Raw genomic sequence first — 15,762 nt, 5'->3', positions numbered from 1 at the left:
TTACCCGAACAAGCAATTTATTTTAACTCGTTTATCTTGGTTCTAGTACTACGACCACTTTTCACAATAAAATTGTTATCGGGGAGGTCTGGCCTCGGGCCGGGCCCTCTAGGAAAACTCTAGAGCTAGGTAAATAATGTAGCATTTGGGAGCAGTACTCTGCTGTATATACTAGTGGACGGTGGGTACGCTGATGTCATACTAAAAGTGAAAGCCTAGAGTGACCTAGCAGAAAGAATATGGTCATGCATTTATTCCACCGTTGCTAGCCTGGATACCACTCCTTACAAGGCAATGAATTTTTTTATCAGAATTGAATACATCAGTAGTGTGCTGGTACCCTATGTAATATGATAGCTACATAGTGGGAACAAAAGCTGCCTGTAATTGTATATCCTTCAAGGAAGGGGAGAGGCTTTGATGTCGGTGATGTTCTCTTGATTCAGTGAAATGGGATTACCCTCTTTCATAGATCATACCTGATAAACCTCTCATTCTGCAGACGCTTTATGATCCCTACAGTTTTACGCTTCACCATATAATAATGGCATAGTACTGAAAGTGGAAACCAAAACTACAGCTTGGTGCAGTGTTGGACAGCTGTGCTTAAACTAGAAATAATGTATAGAATTAAAGACATCCTTCAGTCAAATACAAAGGCAGTAGGTGTGGTAGTGAAATTATGATGTAATCAGTCCATCAACCTGGAAGAAATAGTATTTGAGGTGGTCAGTACATCAGTCTTGAGAAAAGTTCAGCTCCATGTTGCTCGACTCTTCTCCAGGCCGAGAGACTGACCATCTCAAATACTAATTCTTCAAGGTTGATGGACTGATTACATCATTTCACTACTACACCTGCTGCCTCTATATTTGACTGAAGAAGCCTACTGTGTAGCGAAACGTTTCTCAGCAATAATGTGTCTGAATCATCAACTGTCGATATTTTATACCATTTTCAACATAACTATTACTTGTACTTAAATAATCTGTCACAACTGGATAAACAATAAGTCTGAAATTACTGAAAAAGCCTCAAGCTGTATTTTCTACCCTTGCTTTCCCTATCTCTCGTGGTTCATTTGTTTAATAAATCGCTGGAAGCCGAGAAGTTATCTTTTTTTATTATTACGACGTTTCACCTACGATGTAAACAATCTTGTAGGTGAAACACTAAAATAAAATGTGTCTTTTTTCTATATGCGCCACTTTAAGCGAAAAGTTATTTTATTTGAAGTTGTCGGTGGTCACACCGTTCCGTCTACAGGTCGTCTGGTTTTATATTCTACTTGTGTGTTAGTCGAGAGTAGAAGAATACCGAGGAGCTTCACAACTAAAATTGCAATTCCACAAACATTGTGGTACTGCTTGCAAGCAAATTCCTAAATACATCAGTATATTTGTAATGTATCGTTCAAAACTTTCATATTTTGTATTAGCGTCATCCCCTTGTTCCATCAACGTATCTTTCAAACCTTGTGTATCGTCTTACATAATTGTACATAGGTAATAACAGTCGAGTAATCCACATTCACTGGTACAGAAATGACGAAAATATTTTCGGTCATTTGGGGACCGTTCTTAGGGAATTGTAGGAAAAGTAAAACATTGAAAGAGCCTCGAGGAGAAATCTCAGTATTTCTCCCCAAAAGCCACTTTATGTACTACATCGAGGCTATAAGTCCTGTGGCGTATAGCAGGGCTAAGCCAAGACAAGTATGTACCGTGGTGAGAAGCAGACGGAAGGGAGATTACATTCCGGGAAGATAGTGGGTTGCCTTGTGTGAGGTGCAATTGGTTTCTTAGAAAGGGTGTTCCCGGAAGCTGCAATAGAACATTCTACTCACCTGCGCCTACACGTTATACACCCTTCATCCAGTCAAAAATTAATCAATCAAAAACGCCTAGATAGAGCATTCATTAAAAAAAAAAAAACCGAGGTTTCGCTCATTGAAAGCGATACCTCGTTAAACATTTCGAGGAGCGGAAAAAGTCGTATTTTAATAAAATACTCAGCCTACACGAGCTGATTTACTACTTGCATACTTCATGTCTTTCATACCCAAGCTGCTGCTCTGTCCATCTTACCAGAAAAGTCTCTGTATAATTGTACTTCTGGCGTTTGAACTTTTTTTTTTTTCTCTCCCTAAGCAAATAGAGTTGTGGATGGATGGAACAATCTTCCATATAGCTTCATTACAGCTAATGTCCAGCGCTGTGTGATTTATACCAGTTTAGTGCTTCTTGTGAAAGAAATGTAATATCCTGGTTAGCTTTAAAAATAGACTAAACAAATATGAGCAACATTGGTTGGGTGTGAGAAGGACCTGCTAGCATGGACAAGTAAGCCTTCTACAGTGCTCCTTTTTTGTCATACCTTAAAAATGAACTTTGGATCATAAAATGAAACCTTTTAATTAAATTAAATTTTTAAGCCGGAAGAAAAGCATTGCTGAGCATGTTTTCACTGGGACAACGATACGCTCAGTGTAGAGCTTAGTCGTTATTTGATGAAGCTCTACAGAGACATGCCGAAAATAACATTGTCTCATTTCCACTATTGTCAGCAACACACTGTTTGTAGCCAGAACACTTGTATTGCTTACATTAGAATATTTCAATCTTTTTGTGGATACTAAATGACACTCATTCTCTGTATGTTTAATACCGAGGGTAACTTAACACATAAATGACTCGTAGGGACGTTAGAAGTACTTTTTTCCCTCTCAGTATCGTACGATGGATTCACACATGGCAAAGGTGAAATAAATTGTCCCAAAAAATTTAACTGTACACGGGGACAAAAGCTACAAATGCACAACGCATTTTAGGTATTAGCCCTAGAGAGTTATACTTCTAGAAATAACCTTCATCCGTTATACCCAGTTACACTGTATCCGGTGAGAACAAATACTAGAGTATAATCGTTCTAATCAGAATTTATTATTGATAATTGAGGAACATACAAAGTAACAATCACTGAGAGGAATGTGAGGCTTATCACAATTGTTTTACGACCCCCCACTCGTGAATACCTCACTAGGGTTAAAAGTGCAGCTGCTGTACTACCTGACCTCCACATTATACAATGTCAACATTACACAGATAACCTGGAATTGGGAGAGGGCATTACCAACAAACTCCTAGTTGTCTCTAAGAGAGAACTGGATTAACTCCTGATAAGCCAAGCTGTGGTGCATACGTTGAATTTTGGCTAGCACCTAGAGCCTGGTCAGGTCATGAATCAGACCTGGTCTGGGACTGGGCCGCCACCGGGGATGGCCGCCAGGGAAATACTTTGAGTAAGACACATGTGCAGCAGTTAGTATCTTTATTATTAAAACGTTTCACTTACACAGTAGGCTTCTTCAGTTTCAACAAGAAAGATACCAAAGTGTTGCACATGTGTCTTACTCATCACTTGTCCGTATTTTATACCATTTTTAGCACAAGTACTAACTATATTAATACCAACAACTTGTATAAGCAAGCCACTTACACGACACTTTAAGAAATGTATTTAGAAACGTTTCACTCACTATGGGCAGTTTCAGTTCCCTAGTAAGCGAAACGTTTCTAAAATATCCCGAGTGCTACCTACGTGTGTTCATTTCATAAATAAACTTTATCATAAAATTAAAATAGGCCTTCAGACAAATTCTCAAGACATCGAGGAGCACTTGGGAAATAAGGAATTAAATTTGATCCACGGAATGGGATGGTAGCTCCAGCCCCTTAAATCAAGAGTATTTCACTATAGGGAACCTTTCTATGCGAGGAAGAGGCTAGCAGAGCAGCTGTGACGAAGTTGACAAACATATTTTCCCACGCCTGAGGCCGCGAGGCTACGACGGCTCGCCTTACCTTCCTTGATGCCAGTACAGGGTTTTTCAGCCAAGGAACTGAAACTATCTGTCTGTCTCTTCCTCTGATCAAACCTCATTACTCCCACTCCCCAGGTGCTGCATGGCCCCTATGGGCTTAGTGCTTACCCATAAGTATAATCATAATAATTATATTGATTATATCAGATTACCTCTCCACTTCGTCTTATTTCGTCTTCCACTAACGCTGATGTCTCCAAGAGTGTGATACATCTCTGACCTCGATTGACGAACCCAGCAACGCTGATGAAACGTTTCGTCAGTGAAGATTCCTAGTATTACCTGGAGGTTACCTGGAGGTTATTCCGGGGATCAACGCCCCCGCGGCCCGGTCCATGACCAGGCCTCCCGATGGATCAGGGCCTAATCAACTAGGCTGTTACTGCTGGCCGCACGCAGTCCGACGTACGAGCCACAGCCCGGCTGATCCGGCACTGACTTTAAGTATCTGTCCAGCTCTCTCTTGAAGGCAGCCAGGGGTTTATTGGCAATTCCCCTAATGCTTGATGGGAGGCTGTTGAACAGTTTTGGGCCCCGGACACTTATGGTGTTTTCTCTTAGTGTACCAATGGCGCCCCTACTTTTTATTGGCGGCATTTTGCATCGCCTGCCCAGTATTTTACTTTCGTAGGGAGTGATTTCTGTGTGCAAATTTGGGACCATTCCTTCCAAGATTTTCCAAGTGTAGATTATGATATATCTCTCCCTCCTGCGTTCCAACGAGTACAAGTCAAGTGCTTCCAAGCGTTCCCAGTAGTTAAGGTGCTTGACAGAATTTATACGTGCAGTAAAGGATCTCTGTACACTCTCTAGATCTGCGATTTCACCTGCTTTGTATGGAGATGTTAATGTACAGCAGTATTCCAGCCTAGAGAGAACAAGTGATTTGAAAAGGATCATTATGGGCTTGGCATCTCTCGTTTTGAAAGTTCTCATTATCCATCCTATCATTTTCTTTGCACGTGCGATCGTGGCACTGTTGTGATCCTTGAAAGTGAGATCCTCAGACATTACTACTCCCAGGTCCCTTACATTATTTTTCCGCTCTATTGTATGGCCGGAGTCAGTAGTATACTCTGTTCTAGTTATTATCTCCAGTTTTCCATAACGGAGTAGTTGGAATTTGTCCTCATTGAACATCATATTGTTTACCGTTGCCCACTGGAAAACTCTGTTTATATCTTCTTGGAGGTTAACCGCGTCCTCAGCAGATGACAGCCTCATGCCTATCATCCGCAAAGGATGATACGGTGCTGTGGTGTATATCTCTGTTTATGTCTGATATGAGGATAAGGAATAAGATGGGGGCGAGTACTGTGCCTTGTGGAACAGAGCTCTTCACTATGGCAGCCTCCGATTTAACTCTGTTGACCACTACTCTTTGTGTTCGATTTGTTAGGAAGTTGAAGATCCATCTCCCCACTTTCCCAGTTATTCCTTTAGCACGTATTTTATGGGCTATTACGCCATGATCGCATTTGTCAAATGCTTTTGCAAAGTCTGTGTATATTACATCTGCATGTATCTCTTACCTATCTACTCGTCGGTGCTGTATATCATTTATGACTCCCATGCTGGGAATGCCACAAGGTGTACGTGGGCGAGCCGGTCAGACGTCTAGGCCGGCTTACCAGTGTGAAGCACTGGTGGCTTGATCCTCGGTAAGGGATTTAATCATTTAACCCTCAGACCTAGACGAGACTGGAGAGTATAGTGACCCGACCATGGCGAGAGAGAGACGTACGCATGTAGCAGAGGTAACTTGCCAATTACCACCTTATCACTCATTTCTGAAAACAAATACCTCCTAAGCTTACACTGAATCACACACACCTTATAAGTTACAACATAACCTTAACAAATTCAGTTCATATCCTTTATTACTGATTTTAAAAGGCGATATTGTCACGAGGCAGCCCTGATCCCAGTATCCACCATAGTACACCACAACTCCAGAAATTTTAGTATATCAGGTGTCCTTGCTCAACTAATTCTACCCCACCGCACTAAACGAACAAGTGATTCACGCACTGGCACCTGACCTTACCGGATCTGACCCCACTTGACCTTTGTTCACTATATACTGTGTTTTTCCGCAGCGCTGTGATCCTTGTGAGTTTTAGCGCATAGTTTTGATTATAATCACGTTTTTGCATGCTCTGTAATGGTTTCATAAAACCTTCAGTGGGCAAAACGTTTCCTAATGTGTTGCATAAGTTTTATTTTTCCACAAATGAAGCAATAATATAACATGGGTAAATAAAAAGGGAGAATGCAGGTGGAAAGTGTGAACATTCAACAAGCCACTCAGTGCTCAGTTTGTAAGCCAGTGTAAAGCTGAAGTGATTACACTAAATCATTCAGGACGGCACTGAGATATGGGGGGGGGGCGGAAGAAGAACTGTAGGTGTTGATGTTGGTGGATGTGGGTGTAACTAAATGGTCCAAGCTAGACCGAAACATCATCGTAAGTTTCATACTCCTATGTGCAAGTTATTTGTGTATTGGTGGATGGTGTTTGATGTTGGTGGGTGCTGTTTGGTATTTGTGTGTGGTGTTGAACTGCTTGTTTTGGTGGACGATGATGGTGTTTACTGGTGTCAGTTTTGGTTGATTGTGTATGATGTTGGTTCCACAGTGAATAGTGATGGCTACTGATCATTATGTAGTCAGTGGCTACAGGCAAGAAGATGGGAACGTACGTTTGTAGAGACTTAGATTCTAAGTCTCATCACACACAGTTCCGCTGTAATATGAACTCCAGCTGTGCTGACAGTAAACCTCTGAAGCTGCTGTAGCTGATGAACCTTTAATGGAAAACTTGGCAATATCCTCACTTCCCTACTGAAGTCTCCCAGCTCAGACCTGGTCATTTGACGCGAGAGAGTTGACCCTCTGAACACTCCAGGTATACGTGATTCATCCATTCTGTGATGGACTATGAAGAATCCCTGGGTCATCGCCCCAGCGGCCTAGTACCAGACCAAGCCTGGTTTATGGTCGAATCTATCCATATTTTACGTCAATTTATTAACTCTACACTTTTAAAAATACTATTTTCTTTGTTAGGTAAGACACATATGCAACAGTTAGGTATCTTTATTTCGAAACGTTTCGCCTACACAGTAGGCTTCTTCAGTCGAGTACAGCAAAGTTGATAGAAGCAGAAGAGACTTGAAGACGATGTAATCAGTCCATCACCCTTGAAGTTTTGAGGTGGTCAGTCCCTCAGTCTGGAGAAGAGTATTGTTCCATAGTCTGGAATAATATGGAGTTGAAGTGATAGGATGGAGCCTTATATAGCGCCAGGAGGTGAGACGTAGGTCACTAGTAGAGGTAAGAATGTAGACGTTGAGAGGTCAGGTCCCTCTCAAATCAGCCATTCTCACTAGTAGAGGTTATTTAAGTTGATTCCAAGTCTGTACCAAGATACCCTTGTGTTGCAGTGTCTGACAGAGTGAACAATAAAATGGTATAAAACACCGACAGGTTGTTAGGTAAGACACCTCAAAACTTCAAGGGTGATGGACTGATTACATCGTCTTCAAGTCTGTTCTGCTTCTATCAACTTTGCTGTACTCGACTGAAGAAGCCTACTGTGTAGGCGAAACGTTTCGAAATAAAGATACCTAACTGTTGCATATGTGTCTTACCTAACAACCTGTCGGTATTTTATACCATTTTATTGTTCACTATTTTCTTTATTTTAGGTTAGGCTGGATTGGGATAAGGTATGGTGTGTTGGTTTGGGCTTAAAGCCTATCGACTGCTGTAGGGTCGTGAAGGTTGTCACTTGCACACCCGTTAAGAATACTCTGATACCTAAAATAAGGATTAAAATAACCTTTCACAGAGTGACATACACGCTTCGGTGTATATACAACATGTTGATAGGTTATATAAATCTATAATAAGCACAAAAAAAATGGGACCAAATTGTTATTGTAATCCTAGTGATCCTAGTACTATGTTTTTCGAATGAAACGAATCATAATTTTCAATTTTATAAATTTTATATTTATTCTAAATCGAAGTATTAGCATCGATGGGTTTGTTAAACATTTCCCATTTTATGTTCAGTATATAATAAGAAATATTTCGCCCAGCAATTAGAAATCCTTTTACAAGATGCATGTTGTTATTTCTCCCTTACACAAAGTAGCTTCATAATACAACAAATATACCAACTGTTCAACAAACTCAAATGTAACGTTATTGTATATACTGCATTGCTGTACTCGACTGAAGAAGCCTACTGTGTAGGCGAAACGTTTCGACATAAAGATACCTAACTGTTGCATATGTGTCTTACCTAACACATACTCTTAGGATAACATACTCGTATACCTGTACTTAACGAATTTCACTGTAAATACACCAAGATATATAACATCTTTTGATGTATATATATATATATATACAGTTGTTGTATACAGTCAGTAAACATTCTTTTAATTGACTTTCCCTCGTTATATCACTGATGACGGAGGTTGTATTCTCAGAAACGTTTGAATAAATAATAAATAATGATGATGCATGTCGCAGCATTTCTCTTTATATATATTATTGTAACCTCGAACGACTGGTATTGATCAGTAACAACACTGCGACTAGCCAGGGACTCGCACCCATTCTGCTTTGGCCCTCCTCATGGTGAGCGAAAACACATGACGCTCTAACCAACAGGACCACGCAATCCTACAAGAATAACGCACCCAACCAAGCTGGGTGTTTTACCGTCATCCGAGGACATATGGTGGTGAGGGTGCCTCTGAGCCAGTTTCATTCTACTCCCTGTTTGGCGTACTAGCCCAATGAGGAGTATTTTATATTATTGTAACCATGAACGAATGGTATTGATCAATAACAACACTGACTAGCCAAAGCCTCGAACCCATGCTGCTTTGGCCTGCCTCATGGTGAGCGAAAACACATGACGGTCTAACCCACAGGACCACGCAATCCTACAAGAATGACGAATCCAGCCATGCTAAGTGTTTTACCGTCATCCAAAGACACCATGAGGCGGGGCAAAGCAGCATGGGTTCGAGTCCTTGGCTAGTCGCAGTGTTGTTATTGATGAATGCCACTCGTTCGTAGTTACAATAATGTAAAATACTGCTCGTTGGGCTAGTACACCAAAGAGGGAGTAGAATGAAATTAGCTCGGAGGCACCCACACCACCGTATGTCCTCGGATGACGGGTGTCATTCTTGTAGGATTGCGTGGTCCTGTGGGTTAGAGCGTCATGTGTTTTCGCTTACCATGAGGCCTGCCAAAGCAGCATGGGTTCGAGTCCTTGGCTAGTTGCAGTATTGTCATATATGTATATATATAGATAGATATATAATGCACCACGCAGAAACAGGCGGGTATATACAGAGAATGATCGAAGTTAGCAGGATTCCACTGGTGTGCCCGGGATGGAAAAGAAATATGGCTTGTAAACTTGGGGAACCTTGCCAGCCTTCCTGACGTGGCTTTGAATCCTGTTGACCGCTCCAGCTGCCTCTATCTCTCTCTCTCTCTCTCTCTCTCTCTCTCTCTCTCTCTCTCTCTCTCTCTCTCTCTCTCTCTCTCTCTCTCTCTCTCTCTCTCTCTCTCTCTTTATATATATTTATTTATTCGCTGGCCCCTCAAGGGAGGTTCCTTGACGCTGGTGAGGGGCTCTTCATCTAGGGAATTGGATCTGTGCTCCAGTTGCGTGAATATCTTTCATCCCTCCCCTACAGGCGCTGTATAATCTACGGGTTTAGCGCTCCCCCGCGATAATAATATATTCGCTGAAGAGGGGCCACAGATGCAAACCGATACATTGTTTCATGTTATCACAGATGACTATAAAAGACGGAACTCGAGGTTATAATAGCTGTGCGCCTGTAGCTGCAACTAATTGTTACTAAGTAGTTACTAACAGGTAAGTGCTAGGTAATTACTCGTCAATACTTGGAAGTACATGGGAATGACAGACAGCACAGGACTTGAAATCCCACACCAAGGAATTTGCTGAGAAGAATTGTGTATTTCTGTTTAGATTATGGACTATGTTTACTATCTAGTATCTTTGTTAGGTAAAAATGATACAAGAACAGGTAATGAGACTTTTATTCTGGTTACGTTTTGCTCCAAAGGCGCTTTATTAAGGTAATATATTGTCTAGACGCTAAATTTAGCCAAGGATAGTAGTGCAGGAAGACACGTGTGGCCATCAGCATTAGTGGCGACCACAACAATACAATAATCACTAACAACAATACGACAATCAGAAGAAAGAAGCTTGGCCCTCTGGTGACAGTTATAGCCAAGACTATTATTGTCTTCTTGCTGCTGCTGCCGCTTAGAGTCCCATAGTATTTATCCACTTCCCCTTCACCTGACCCACTTGTTCCGAGTCCCCTGGTGCCCACCGTACCCGCAGAGTCCCTTAATTCATACCCACGTGTGCCTAGAGTTCTCTAGTTCCTCCTCACTTTACCCCTTCCATCTTACTTAACTTCAGCACTGCTGGAAACACCCTTTAAGTGCCCGTACCTGGTTATAAAGTGTCTGGAGGATGGGCATTATTAAGTTAGATCAGAAGAATTGGAGGGTAGCTCCAGTTGTTTGGACGAAGATCCCTTCACCAGCATCAAGGCACTGAATAAGCTTAAATGTACCAAGACTTTTGAACACTGCTTTCATAAGTAAGGAGAATTACCACCAGACACAAGGATATTTTCAAAAGGGAACGGCGTAAATTTCTGAAATCAATTCCTGATCAAGTGGGCTGTGGTACCTAGGCTGGACTGCCTGCTGTAGCTCCAACAACCTGACTGATCAGGCCTGATCTGGAACCGGGCTGAGAGGGGGTGATGACCCCCAGGAATCGAATACAAAAACCTCTTTGAAGGGAGCTCGTTGACAGTATCCTCATCGTCTTGCTGAAATATCCCAGGAAGGAAGGCTTGATCAGCCAGGCTGTGAATCAAATTTTCCATCTTGATCAGTTTAATGTCCTTCCTTGATGCTGGATGACTTTCTGATGATAGTATTTTGTCTTTTCAGGTATGTGAAGTGTTCTTGACAAACTTGCTGTCCTTGTTCAGGTAATGTATTCGTTATGTGATGTTGTTCTTGTTCAAGTATTGCTTAGGTAATGTATTTGTTGCATAGTATTATTTGTAAAGGCTGACAGCTTGCACGATATCTGCCTAATGTGATGGAATATAATGGACTAGGTAACTATCATATATAGGGCAAGGTGACACCACACTGCTGATGTATTGGTAGTGTTTGCTTGTCATGTTGCACGCACTCAGTACTTGGCTTCAGGTGTGGCTTTAGCGGGTGCAGGACACAAGCGTAGCCACGGGGAAGGCACTAGCACCAGAAATGACTTGATGTGGAAGAGTTTTGTCAGTGAGGAGGTGAGAGTCACTGTGCGCTTTGCATTGTCAATTGCAGCTTTTCTCAAACTTTTTACCCTTGCAAAACTCTTGAAATAATTTTCATGTCTCAGGGAACCCCTAAATAAAAATAATTATATATCATTATTAATTAATATCTTTCTTTCTCTTATAAACTTAAAGTTCATAAGGAAAACATATTCTTTAAGGACCTGCCTCGTATGGGCCAGTAGGCCTTCTGCAGTGTTCCTACATTCTTATGTTCTTATGTTCTTATAACTGGTTTAAGCAAAATATAACTTGTGTTTTTCTCAAGTTTATTGACAGTGAAAAAAAAAATAGCGGAAATCAAACTGCGTGTTCAAGAGACCTCATACGGAGGTTTTTATTCATACAAAAAATTTACCATATCTTTAAAAAAAAACCCATAAATAACCAATACCATATATAACACATATAAACAGAACGACAGCAGATGATAATAACTACTGCACTAACTTAATAGTTTATTGACATTGTTGAAAATGCATAAAATAAGTCAAAGAATAATGTCATATGAACAAATATATGAGTCAAGGATATGTTATTTTTGAAGCCAATTTAGATTATGAAATTTGCTTCTCTAATGTGAGCCTTGTGGTTGTCTCTTGGTACACAAATACTCAATTCAGGGTCGAACTTCAGGTAAACACACACGGATTTCATCTTCAACTGAAAGCAAACGATTTCTGTCTTTGCTCTTGAACCTTTAGCAACCTCTTGCGGAACCCTAGGGTTCCGGGGAACACCGGTTAAGAAACTGGTGATTTTTTTTTTTAAGAGCGAGTTAGTTGATTGATAATGGTGGTGATCTTGATGTTAGCAATGATGATAGTGGTGGGGTACTCAATGAGTTGTTTGTGTGGGTAAAGATTCAGCTCCTGGCCCCGCCTCCTAGACCATTTTGACTGCCATCACTGATTTCTGGCCTCTTAAGCCTTATCATATTTACTCTTGAAGCTGTGTATTGAGTTTGCCTTCACTTCCTCGTCCAAGTCATTCCACTTCTGAACACCCTGAGACTAAAGAAATATTTCCTTATCCCTGTGGCTCGTGTTTGTGTGTGTGTGTGTGTGTGTACTCACCTAGTTGTACTCACCTAGTTGAGGTTGCGGGGGTCGAGTCCGAGCTCCTGGCCCCGCCTCTTCACTGATCGCTACTAGGTCACTCTCCCTGAGGCGTGAGCTTTATCATACCTCTGCTTAAAGCTATGTATGGATCCTGCCTCCACTACATCGCTTCCCAAACTATTCCACTTACTGACTACTATGTGGCTGAAGAAATACTTCCTAACATCCCTGTGATTCATCTGTGTCTTCAGCTTCCAACTGTGTCCCCTTGTTACTGTGTCCAATCTCTGGAACATCCTGTCTTTGTTCACCTTGTCAATTCCTCTCAGTATTTTGTATGTCGTTATCATGTCCCCCCTATCTCTCCTGTCCTCCAGTGTCGTCAGGTTGATTTCCCTTAACCTCTCCTCGTAGGACATACCTCTTAGCTCTGGGACTAGTCTTGTTGCAAACCTTTGCACTTTCTCTAGTTTCTTTACGTGCTTGGCTAGGTGTGGGTTCCAAACTGGTGCCGCATACTCCAATATGGGCCTAACGTACACGGTGTACTGGGTCCTGAACGATTCCTTATTAAGATGTCGGAATGCTGTTCTGTGTGTGTGTGTGTGTGTGTGCGTGTGTATAAAGTGAGCTAGCATAAATTTACCTGTGGTAATTTCAAGAGCTCTTCGTGATAAATAATAAATCCTATTCCATAATGCACAGTACATCTACACCACCACCACCACCACCATTACACTCACACTACCACCACCACCACCACCATTACACTCACACTACCACCACCACCACCACCATTACACTCACACTACCACCACCACCACCACCATTACACTCACACTACCACCACCACCACCACCACCACCACCATTACACTCACACTACCACCACCATTACACTCACACTACCACCACCACCACCATTACACTCACACTACCACCACCATTACACTCACACTACCACCACCATTACACTCACACTACCACCACCACCACCACCACCACCACCACCATTGCACTCACACTACCACCGATACAACTTCACCCTACACTACCACTACCGCCAAAATTCGAAAAAGGACCCAAAATAAACATGTCCACACATGTAGCCCCAGGACCAGATTCATGTAACTCGTTATGTATAAAGACGTGCAAAAATAACACTAGCGTGAGCACACACTATTCTCAGGAGAAAGAACTTGGATCTAGGTGAAAAGTCACAGGCTTTAAGAAGCCCAGACATAGCTCCTCTGCACAAAAAAGGCAGTAGAGCTCTGGCCAAAAATTACAGACGAACAGCACTAGCATCTATATATATATATATATATATATCAACACACTTCTTGCCGAACAGAGAAAGCGAAAATTTTCTTTGCAATAATTTCGCAAAAATATTTCGGAACCTAACCAAAAAAAAAAATATTTCATTGTGCTTGTTTATTATTAAATTATTGTAAACTTATCTAAAATATATTTAGTTGGATTAGGCTAAATTAAATTGCGCTTGTTATAATTTACAAAATTATTAATTTTTACATTAACATAAATGAAGAAAATATATCTTTAAACTTATACGAGAAAATTTTAGAAATGAGTTAATTTTAACTGAGTTCTTGTATACTGATCAGTTTTACCTATTCGGCACGACACACACATATATATATATATATATATATATATATATATATATATATATATATATATATATATATATATATATATATTCTAGGTAGTAGGTTGGTAGACAGCAACCACCCAGGGAGGTACTACCGTCCTGCCAAGTGAGTGTAAAATGGAAACCTGTAATTGTTTTACATGATGGTAGGATTGCTGGTGTCCATTTTTCTGTCTCATAAACATGCAAGGTTTCAGGTATGTCTTGCTACTTCTACTTACACTTAGGTCACACTACACATACATGTACAAGCATATATATATATATATATATATATATATATATACTTATATATATATATAATATATATATAATATATATATATATAATATATATATATAATAGATATATATATAATATATATATATATATATAAATATATATGTATAATATATATATATATAATATATATATATATAATATATATATATATAATATATATATATATAATATATATATATATATATATATATATATATATATATATATATATATATATATATATATATAATATATATAATATATAATATATATATAATATATAATATATATATAATATATATATATATATATATATATATATATATAATATATATATATATAGATATAATATAGGGAAGTACCACCTCTATAGCTGGAATGGGGACCCTCATCCTCAGAGAAGACAATAAACGTACCTCAGGGAAAACTCAAGGTTCTCCCCGGAGCTGTTTGAATATTTTCTTCTCCTACCACCCCCTATATTTATATTCTATGTGAACATTTATTAATAAACAAAATACATTTACAGAAAAAAACATAAACATGAATACAATGGCACAATGTATCAAAGATGATGAATTTCCTCCAGCTCCTCCGAGGCTGGACGTGAACCAAGTATGCAGCAAGCATTTCCCCTCTGGATGGCGACGCTGAGGCGCTGGAACATGAAAGTGGCTGCCCTTGGGTCCCTGGTGGTGTCGATGAGTCTGGAACCCAATTCTTTAAGGAAACTTGTGGCATTTTTTCCCCATGATCCCAAGGTCTCTGATCCCACTGGGACAAATTGATACTGTTGGCTAATGTCCCTGTACTTGCTGATCTTGTACTCCTCCCTGTGGTCAGCAGCTCCTCCCCGTCGCCCCACACTGTGATGGATATAGGTGTCAGCCAGTGTGGACACACAGGTATAGTCCCACGCTAAGAGCTTGCCATTCTTCCAAGGATAGATGGTGATCCCGTCGGGGCGGTTTGCTGGGTTGTGGGTATTGTTTGCTGCAAGTGATCGTGGCTCCCTCTCGGCAGGGCATCCAGCTGTAGCAAGGGTTCTCTTAATGATGTCGTTGACCTCATTGTGTCTTGCATGCCAGCCCTTGGTTTTGGAACAGTTAAGACCATGTAGACCGTATTGGTCTGCTTGCACTTCGCCGCAAATACACATATATTCTGTGTGAATTGGGGCAGCAAGGCGCAGAGCCACTGCAATACGGAGGGTCTTAGGGTCGAGTCGCGTTCCCATTGCCGATATGGGAACTGTTTGGAGGAAGTCCCCGGAGTGAGGTGCACTCACAGCCTGGAGACGGGCAATCTCCCTATCTGATGTTGCAGCCCTGAGCATGTTGGCAAGCACCTTTTCAGCAATTGGGCTATCCCAGCTTGACTGTTTGTGAGCCAGTGCTGCACTAGGGTTTGGTGCTGGAGCAGCAAGAGTCTCCCATTCGGTGATGGCACT

At 40.8% G+C, this 15,762-nt stretch overlaps 1 protein-coding gene across 2 annotated transcripts in view; it reads left to right on the top strand.

Annotated features, from left to right (window-relative positions):
* LOC128700546 (protein hsr-9) overlaps positions 1-15,762 on the top strand; it is a 331,945-nt gene that overhangs the window by 33,975 nt on the left and 282,208 nt on the right. The gene's annotated exons all lie outside the window — the stretch shown is intronic.

This window comes from Cherax quadricarinatus, chromosome 65 (assembly GCF_038502225.1).
Source record: "Cherax quadricarinatus isolate ZL_2023a chromosome 65, ASM3850222v1, whole genome shotgun sequence".
NCBI classification, from domain to species: domain Eukaryota; kingdom Metazoa; phylum Arthropoda; class Malacostraca; order Decapoda; family Parastacidae; genus Cherax; species Cherax quadricarinatus.
Note: the sequence above shows the minus strand (reverse complement) of the source record. Positions and strands in the feature narration are given on the sequence as shown.